We start from the raw sequence: 9,132 nt of genomic DNA on the forward strand, positions 1-9,132 counted from the left end.
GAAAAGATCGAGAGAAAAGATATAGTAATTAAAATTATTCATTATCGTTAAAAGTATTAAAGCGTAGAAAAAAATTAGAAAAGAGAAACAACGATAAATTTGTCAAAAATGTATTAAAAGATACTTTTGCGAAAAAAATAAAAAAAAATAAAAAGCGTATCTATATTTTAACTATTTCTATTATATTTATATTATACTATAATAATACCAACGAGAAATGATCAAAAAATTAACAAAGTAAACAAAAAAAATCATTAAACGTTTTTTGTGCATCTTATAAATTAATTCTGATAAAAGGAAAATTAAAAAAAATTAAACCGTTAAATTTTAAAGAAACGAAAAGTAATAAAATGAACGTAACGTAATGAATAACCTATAAAACCGATTGATAAAATAGTAAAATGAAAATTTTATAATAACGTTACGAATATTATTAAAATATTATTACGAATATTATAGAACGTGAATCGCCAGAAATAATAACGCTATCGGTTATTGTACGTATCATTATTGTATATATTTGTAGTCGGTTTTCGAACGTGGAACGAAACGGACGTGTTTCTCTCTGCTCTCCGAGTAAAGACCTTATCGCTGTGAATAAAATATTATAGTGTACAAATTTATTAAATAAAATAAAAATATTGTAGCGTAAAGATTATTAATGAATTTTATAAGTTATATAATAAATTCCAGTTCCAAGGAGAGGAAATTTTTTAATCTTTAAAATTTTGTAAACTTTGAATCGCTGTATCTCCGAAGATAATAGCGATACCTACGATTTTCTCATATGGTTACGATCGGAAAATGTTCCTCTTTCGATTTATTTTTTATTCGTTATTCTACGTCGAGAACTTTGGACGCTATCGTCTAAATATGAGAAGAATCTTTAGAATTAAAACTTGTGCAAACTTTCGACTGCTGTATCTCCGAAGATATAGTAGTATAGTACGATTTTTTGATTTTTTTTTACGATTGATTGCGAGCGGGAAACATTGCTCTTTATAATGTGGAAAAGAAAAAATAAAAAATTTAATCAAATGTAGATCGATTTAAACGATACTGATAATTCCAACGAAAATAACCAAGAGATTAAGAAAAATAAAAATAAACAAAAATAATCTTTAAATCTTCTTTACTTATAAATCTTATAAATTAATAGTAATGAAGAGAAAATTAGAAAAGACTAACTATCAAAAATATTATCGATATTAAAAAAATTAAATTGTTAAATTTTAAAGAAACGAAAAATAATAAAACAAACGTATCGTAATGATATAACACCGATTGATAAAATAGTAAAATTAATAACGTTACGAATATTATTGGAATATTATTACGAATATTATAGCGAACGTGAATCGCGAGAAATAATAACGCATCGGTTATTGTATATATCATTATTGTATATATTCGTAGTCGATTTCCGAACGCGGAACGAAACGGACGTGTTTCTCTCTGCTCTTCGAAAAATTTTATCGCCGTGAATAAAATATTATAATTTAATAATTTATTCGATGAATAAAGTATTGGAAATAATATAATATTTATAAAAGTACAATTATAAATACACGAATGAATAAAACGACGAATTGAGCGTTTCTCGATACAACGATGCTCAACGATGTAATAAAATAAAGAAAAATATTCGATCTGTATGTGTATTTGCTCGCTTAATTAGTGATGCTTGTAAAAAGAAAAAAAAAAGAAATAGTTAAAAAGAGATTGATAAAAAGAAATGCAGAATAGAAAGGATTGGTAATGGACGGAATAATGAAGCGAGAAAGAAAATTATCTTGCATTTAACTTTTATTATATAATATTATGCCGTATTTTTCAGTTACATAATTTTAATCCTGTTCGATCAACCCTTGTATAAATATACACGTACCTAAGAATATTTTTGGCACGTGTACACTTATACACGATGCGTATGCGTATCTTTGCATACCGCTGTGTATTTATATTCGTAACCGACTTTATTATCAATATACAAATAATGGAAGACATAGCAGCACCTAGAAGTGCTGTTCAAAAAACGACTTCTTATCTAAAACGTTCGTAAATTTTTTCTTCTTTTTTCCTTTTTAACGACACTTTTCTTGACTTTTGCCTTATTTTCGTAGCTTCGTTCTCGATTCGCGTTCTTATCGTTGCGAACGAAGCGCGTTATATCTCTAACGGTCGTTTTTACGAATAATGTACTAAATGATATTATAGATAACCAAACTGAGACATATTATACGCGTGGTAATAGAATACGTATTCCTTTTAATTTAATTTGATTCGTTCGTTATTTTACGTTTCGTTAGGCTATTCGTCGTATCTTTGTTCTTTACGACTTTTTTCTCGCATGGACGACGCGTTATCGATCTTTCTTTTCGTCTTCTTTCCTTCGTCCATTTCCTTCGTGACGTTATTATTTTTTTTGCCGCATCCAGATATTTTCGTCCAACTCGAATATTTGCGAATGTATGCGAATAATGTATATATTCTCTAAACGCGTACATGGTCGTTTTATCACCGACGACGCGTAAATATCGTTCGATGTCTTCGTACTTTTCTTTCGATCGATAGTTTGTCGTAAACGTGTTCCACGTTTTACCTTCTCTTTACCTCATCGTTGACAAAAAAGAAAAACGCTACGTTCGATTTGCTCGTCGATCCTTGATTTTTTTTCGAGCCTCGTACGCGACCGATATTTTTTCTTTCTTTTCTTCTCTATTGTTTCTCTGTTTTCCACGCTATTGTCGAATGTCTTTTATCGTGCTTCTCTAATGTAACAAGCGATAATTTGGAATTTAAATCGTAGAACGTTGTTCCGTATTGTGTATCATGCCGCGTAACGTTCGAAAAAGAGGAAGAAAAAGTATAATCGATACTTGCCCTAATAATTGCAAGCGTAATATCAAAGTTTAACTATGCGCAACGTGCGGTACATTTATCGTAATATTGTCGTCTGAAGAAGACGTACGCACGCGTAAGTAGAATATGAGCGAGAATATAGAATCGATATTTTTTGGCAATTACATCGAAAATTCGATGGCGTGAAACGAGAGTGCAGGTCCGTTATTTCCAAACGCGAGTGTCGAATGACGCGATATCGTTATGCAACGTTCTAACTTATGTTTCGATAAACTTTCCCTCCCCTCGTTTCTTTTTTTTTCTTTTTTTTCTTTTTTTTTTTTTTTTTTGCTTATTCTTTCGAACATGAAGGAATGTGTCACGAAATAGGAACAGCTTTGATACAATTTTTCATTTTCCATTTTTACTTCGACGATCAATGTACGCGCTCGGATCATTAATAATAACTAATCACACTCGTAAGTTTTATATACATATGTCGTACGCTTACGCGTGATTTATAAATGATGAACGTTTGATTCGTGTACCGATCTCGGAAAATATGGAAACGACGACAATGTTTCGATTAAATTGTAATAATGAATAAATGAAACGGTTCTCGCTAGACGCGATTAACTCGAAGAAAAAGAAAAAAAACTCGACCAAGAAGGATCGCGCTTATCGCCATGATTATTATAGCCGGATTATTAAGAAATCGCCTTAAATGTTTATGCGTATTGTCGTTTCCACTCTGCTCGATCCACGCTTCGTGATTACACGTGACTTTAACTTACTTTTTTTTTTTCTTCCATATGTTACTGACTTAGATACGATTAGGAAATATTCACAATCTCTTTGCAACAAAATTTATAATGGGATATGTAATCATAGATCAACATTAATATTATGTATTTGAATATGTACACGTCTCTTTTGTGCGCATACACACGCATGCCTATGCGAGACTTATGCGTGTGCATGCGTGATTGTTACGTACACGTAGAGTGCACGTGTATGTACACGAATACGTGTAAATTACAGTCATACAAACGCGTGTTATACGTATGTATGACTGTAATTTACACGCGTAAACCTCCTTCCAAATATGCAAGTATGTATATATGTATGTATATTTATATGTATGTATGTGTGTGTGTATGTATGTGTGCATACGCGTATATATACGTACGTATATACGTACATATGTACGCACGCATACACGTACGAATATATCTATGAATATGTATATACACGTGCACTCGCTCGTTCATTCTTATGCACGTATTACTCAATTATATAGGTATTAAACCGATAAACTAGTATATCATTTTTATAACTGTTTCATAGAAACGGCAACGCTAAATTCATTTCAAAAACGTTAATTCGTGGATATCTGTATTCATATTTGTCTGTCTCTCATATCCGTCTGTCTGTCCGTCTATTCGTCCGTCCGTATCTGTCTTCGTCTATCTATCCGTCCGTATGTTAAATGTGTGTGCGTGTATATGTATAATAGAATCGTCAATTGGAACAAAGTCACGCGAGAGTGCTTGAAACAATTGCGACGATGAATAAGAAGAAGAAATGACAGGGACGATTCGCGCTACCGCAAAATTTGATCTCCATTTCTTCTGGATGATAATTTATACATTTGGGAGGTCTGCGCCGGTACAAACGTTCTCTTCTCGCGATGCAAGCACCGGGTTCTGTCAGAGCCTCTATGGGTTCGATGCTCAATTGTTTACTTCCACATGGACACAACGTGTCCACTACCAGCAAAATCAAATTCGTATGGGGAATCTTTTGTACGCTGAATGGCCTGTAAATATAAAATAGCGACGATAAATCTATCCATAATTAAATTTTTCAATTATTAACGTTGCTGCATTTTAAACCGATAAAGATGTTGATTTTTCATCATTAGTAAGTGTAAATATACCTTTCGCAACCGGTGTCATGACAATTGGTTAATTTCCCTTTCAACGGATTACTTTGTCCGCTGGTATTCAATCTATCGGGTTGTAAAATATAAAGATCCGTTTTTTTCTCGCATGATCTTAGCCTTGTTCGTAAATGATGCGTGGACGTAGCTCGTGTTGTACCAGGAGACGCAGGGGTTGCAGCGGTAATGGTCGGAAGCCTTGGAAAATTTCCATCCGATATTGGTTCGTCCGTCGGTTCTCCTCCTCCGTCTATCGCCAATGACTCGAATTCGTGAACTTGTCCGATCGAATCTTTCAAAAGTATAGGGTATATATTTTTATTTTTGTAACGATTGATATCTTTCTCCCTTATTCTTTTTTATCCTATTTCTTACCGTCCAGAGGTCTCACGGATTCACCGGCGAATGCGAATGCGACTTGCCATAAATTTTGAAAATTAAAGCCAAATGCCATGCTCCAAAGAAAATTTCCCAATATCGCGATCGTTTTCGCGACAGATTCCGAGAACGTCCTCGATGCGGACGATTGATGAGATTCTTGTGGACTGCATATACCTTGATAATCGGTCACTGTTACTTTTCTGCAATTAACGAATAAAAAAATATTTCCGTTTTGTTCTTATATCTTTTTTCTACACTCGAATAGATTTATACCTATAGATTCTGTCCTGAACTAGCGAATCCATTATAGTGCCGTCGATCTCGCCGAAAAATTTTCCAGTATGCTCATGACGTTCGCTGATTATAATGAATCCGTTATTGTCCAAGATGTAACAGTCTAACGCGTCGGAGGCGCAATTTTTCTTGCAATTCGTACCGCTACACTGAAAGATAAATGGAAATTATTATTTATTTCGGAATAAATGAAAAAAAAATAGAAGAATGGGAAGATATTTGACAGAAATTTACCGTCGAAGTAATATTGACGAAGCGAGAGGCCAGTGAAGAATGTTGAAACTGTAAACCTACGACAGCTGCTGGTGCTTTGTGTCCCGTTCCGATAAAAACCGCGTGAGTAGCGGTTACTAACGGATTGGGACTGTCCGCTACGTGAAAAATATTTAAAATTGAAGGGAAAAAAAAAAGAAATAAAGATGGTGGTAGTTAGAAATGCAATTTTCGAAAATATTCTTAATTGTACAAGTAAAAATAATTGGACGATGGATACGTACCGGCGTTAAAAGGTACGCTGAAAACGAAACTATCCGGTTCTATCGAGTGTTGATCCACGGCGCGTTTATACCACGAGGAATCCATAGCTCTTGCATATTTCTCGGCGAATGGTCTAAATAAACGAAATGTTTCTTTTTCAATATTCAAATTTCGGGTCAAATAACGATGTTAAAAAAAACAACGGAGTAAAAACACGGAGTAATTAATATAAATTAATGATAAAAAGATTCAACGACGAGCACTTAATATTTACGATTCATCGGTGTTATCTTCGGTGTTTTGTTGATGCTCGTGCCAACGAAATAAGCCACTTCTAGTTGCGATGAAACTCCGTGTTACGCCAAATGTACTCGTTCCTTGGCTGTAAACATGAAACTAATTGTATGGAATGTAATGAAACAAATAATAAAATATGATACGACGTAAGAAAATTTTATATATATATACACATATTAATTATTTATATATATATATAAAAGAGCACAAGATATTGTTGTTTTCATCTATTGGACGATGAATATGAAGAAATCGCGTAATAACGATATTTTATTTTAATATTTTCATAATTTTTCTCAAAGTTAAAAAGAAAAAAAAGAAAGAAAAAGAAAGAAAAAGAAGAAGAAGAAATGATAGATCGATGTAATATCTTTTTTTACGATAATTGAATTATTCGTCGATTTTATTGCTCGTTTATTAAAAAAGAAAGTTGGAAAGAAAAATACTAAATAATAATAAGAACAAGGATATCGGACGTTTAGGAAAGTTTTCATAGGTGTGTATATGTATTGTAACGATCAACGATTAAAACGACATTTAGGAAAAGATCACCGTGCAATATCGACGAGTGCGCTTATACAAATAATTGTGCATAATGGATTACCTGTGCAGTAGAGCCATCAGTATGGCAATAGGGCTAGCGGTGGAGACACACAATATAAAATGTAATAAAAATATGCGATAAAAGACAGCATTTTAAATGAAAGAGATTGGCCGTTGCGCATAGTACGTGTCGCGTTTAAACGAAAAACATATTTGAGATTAATATTAATTAGAGAGAGAGAGAGAGAGAGAGAGAGAGAAAGAGAGATGTAACGAAAATTAGAAAATTAGATGTAAAAAAATTTATTTCGTCTCTTCTACTCTCTTCTTCCATTCTTCGTATTATCTTTCCTCGATTCTTTCACTCCTCGTGATCGTGATCGAACCTATTCTCCTTTCTCTTCGTTTCACGGATGACAATCTCACTCGTTCCTTCTCTCTCCTTTCTTTCGCTTCGCAATCTTTCGATTTCGATTCTATCGATTCGAAAGCATCGAATTTCGTTCGCCACACGATTATGCGAATCAACGGCAGGGGGAAAGTAGAGGCAGCGGTTTTATCATATCCAATAATATACATATGTTATTCGACAATCAGTGCGTGAAAAAAAAACCGCGTGCTTGCTTGTGCATTGCGGTGCGTTGTCAATATGTATTTCCACTATATATATATATATATATAAGTATCCGCGCATGGAGGACATGCATTCGCGATTTCCACTTACGCAAACCACTTACTTTTGATTTTCTTCTTTGTGCATCGCACCTCTTTTGTTGAAGCCATCGGTGACCAACGCGTCAACACTAGGGATTGCACTAATTTCTTTCACCTGCGAAATCATCGATGATCCATAACGGATATCGTTATTTGAATCGTAAATATACGCGATATTGCGAATCATAGTATTGCTACGTGGCAAGTACATACAGTAATAAGCATCTTTGTCGGTTTGCTCGCTTGCTTGTGATGCGAGCTTGACTCCTTGGCCTCAAGGACATCCATTTCCATCCCGGACTTCGCGTTCGCGTCAAGAAATGTAGAACGCGTTCCTCCGGGGATGGAAACCATTTTTTCGGAAGCCGAACTATATTCCAATACACCCAGTCAGGATGTACCTTCAATTGTTCCCCTTAAAAATACTCGTTACTGAAAATATCAAACAAATCCCGTTCAATTAGATTTTCCGTGATCGATGGTATACCGGTGATCGTTTTTTAAAACGATCGTTTGACTTACCATTTATTATCGCATGTTTGATTTCTTTGTTCGGCCAACATTCAAACATACCGTAACCTTCGGGCAACGCTAATCCCAATGAAAACGGCGTTCCTTCTATCGATTTATAAAAAATAATTTGTGACGTCTAATGTGGACACGTTTCTGCGTCCATGTACCGGAAAGAAAATGTGTCTACGTTAAATAATTGACTCTATCTACGTGTTGATAAACGAATGTAAAAAGAAGCAGATGATAGTAAAATATTATTCTCACTCACCTGTTATCGTAGTGATTTTGATCGCAAAATTAAGTCTTCCTTCTTTTTGATCGATCATATCGCGCCTCAACTGTACAATGCGTGCAATAGGAAAAAAAAATAGGACGAATACATAATGTATACATTATATATGTATATAGAAAAAAGAACATTGCTCGAACATTGGCTCGAGATAAGGCTATTTCTCGATTCTTTTTTTCAAACTTGCAAAATGAAATCTGCAAAGAAACGCTATAAATCCTCTATGTTTGTTCGAAATAGTTAGAGACAAAGCGAGATCACGTATCGTTCTATTTTTTCTAAAGACCAATTTACGATTTGTTATCTCGTTATGTGTCGTTCGTCTTCTTTTCTCTCTTTGTTCTTGAAGATTTGAGAACAAAGATAAATCGAACGGTAATAATAAATAATAAGAAATCGTATCGATCCCATGCCAAGCAAATACGAGCGATATTTAACGAATGAGAGAATAAGAATGAATTGAGAAGACACTACGTCGAGAAGAAGAGAATTGTTTAATGGATGTAATGGGCCGTCGTATTCGGCCGAGTTCGACTTCCGATAAGTCAACGCTGATATATGTAGGTTTTAACGTTTCCTCGTACACACGGAGCACAGAGTTTTCATATATGCGTTTATAATAAGCATATATTTTATATATATTTCTCTCACGTCTATGTTTCCCGGCTGCGTCGATAGACAAGAAACGAAACGATGAGTCAATCACGAAAGTCATTTCGAAATGATATTCTTCTTTAGTGCGATATTTTGTGTCAAATTTCTGCTAACTCCCAATGGTCGCAAATCCGATGATATAAAACACGGCCGTTATTGTCGACAATAAAAGAATATCCGTTGAACA

General features: G+C 34.2%; 1 pseudogene; it reads right to left on the reverse strand.

Annotated features, from left to right (window-relative positions):
- Window positions 1–2,677: 2,677 nt before the first annotated feature.
- On the reverse strand, window positions 2,678–9,115 carry LOC113219345 (annotated as a pseudogene).
- Between the last annotated feature and the right edge of the window lie 17 nt (window positions 9,116–9,132).

This window comes from Apis mellifera (genome assembly GCF_003254395.2).
Source record: "Apis mellifera strain DH4 linkage group LG11 unlocalized genomic scaffold, Amel_HAv3.1 GroupUN_198_associated_to_Group11, whole genome shotgun sequence".
In the NCBI taxonomy this organism is placed as follows: domain Eukaryota; kingdom Metazoa; phylum Arthropoda; class Insecta; order Hymenoptera; family Apidae; genus Apis; species Apis mellifera.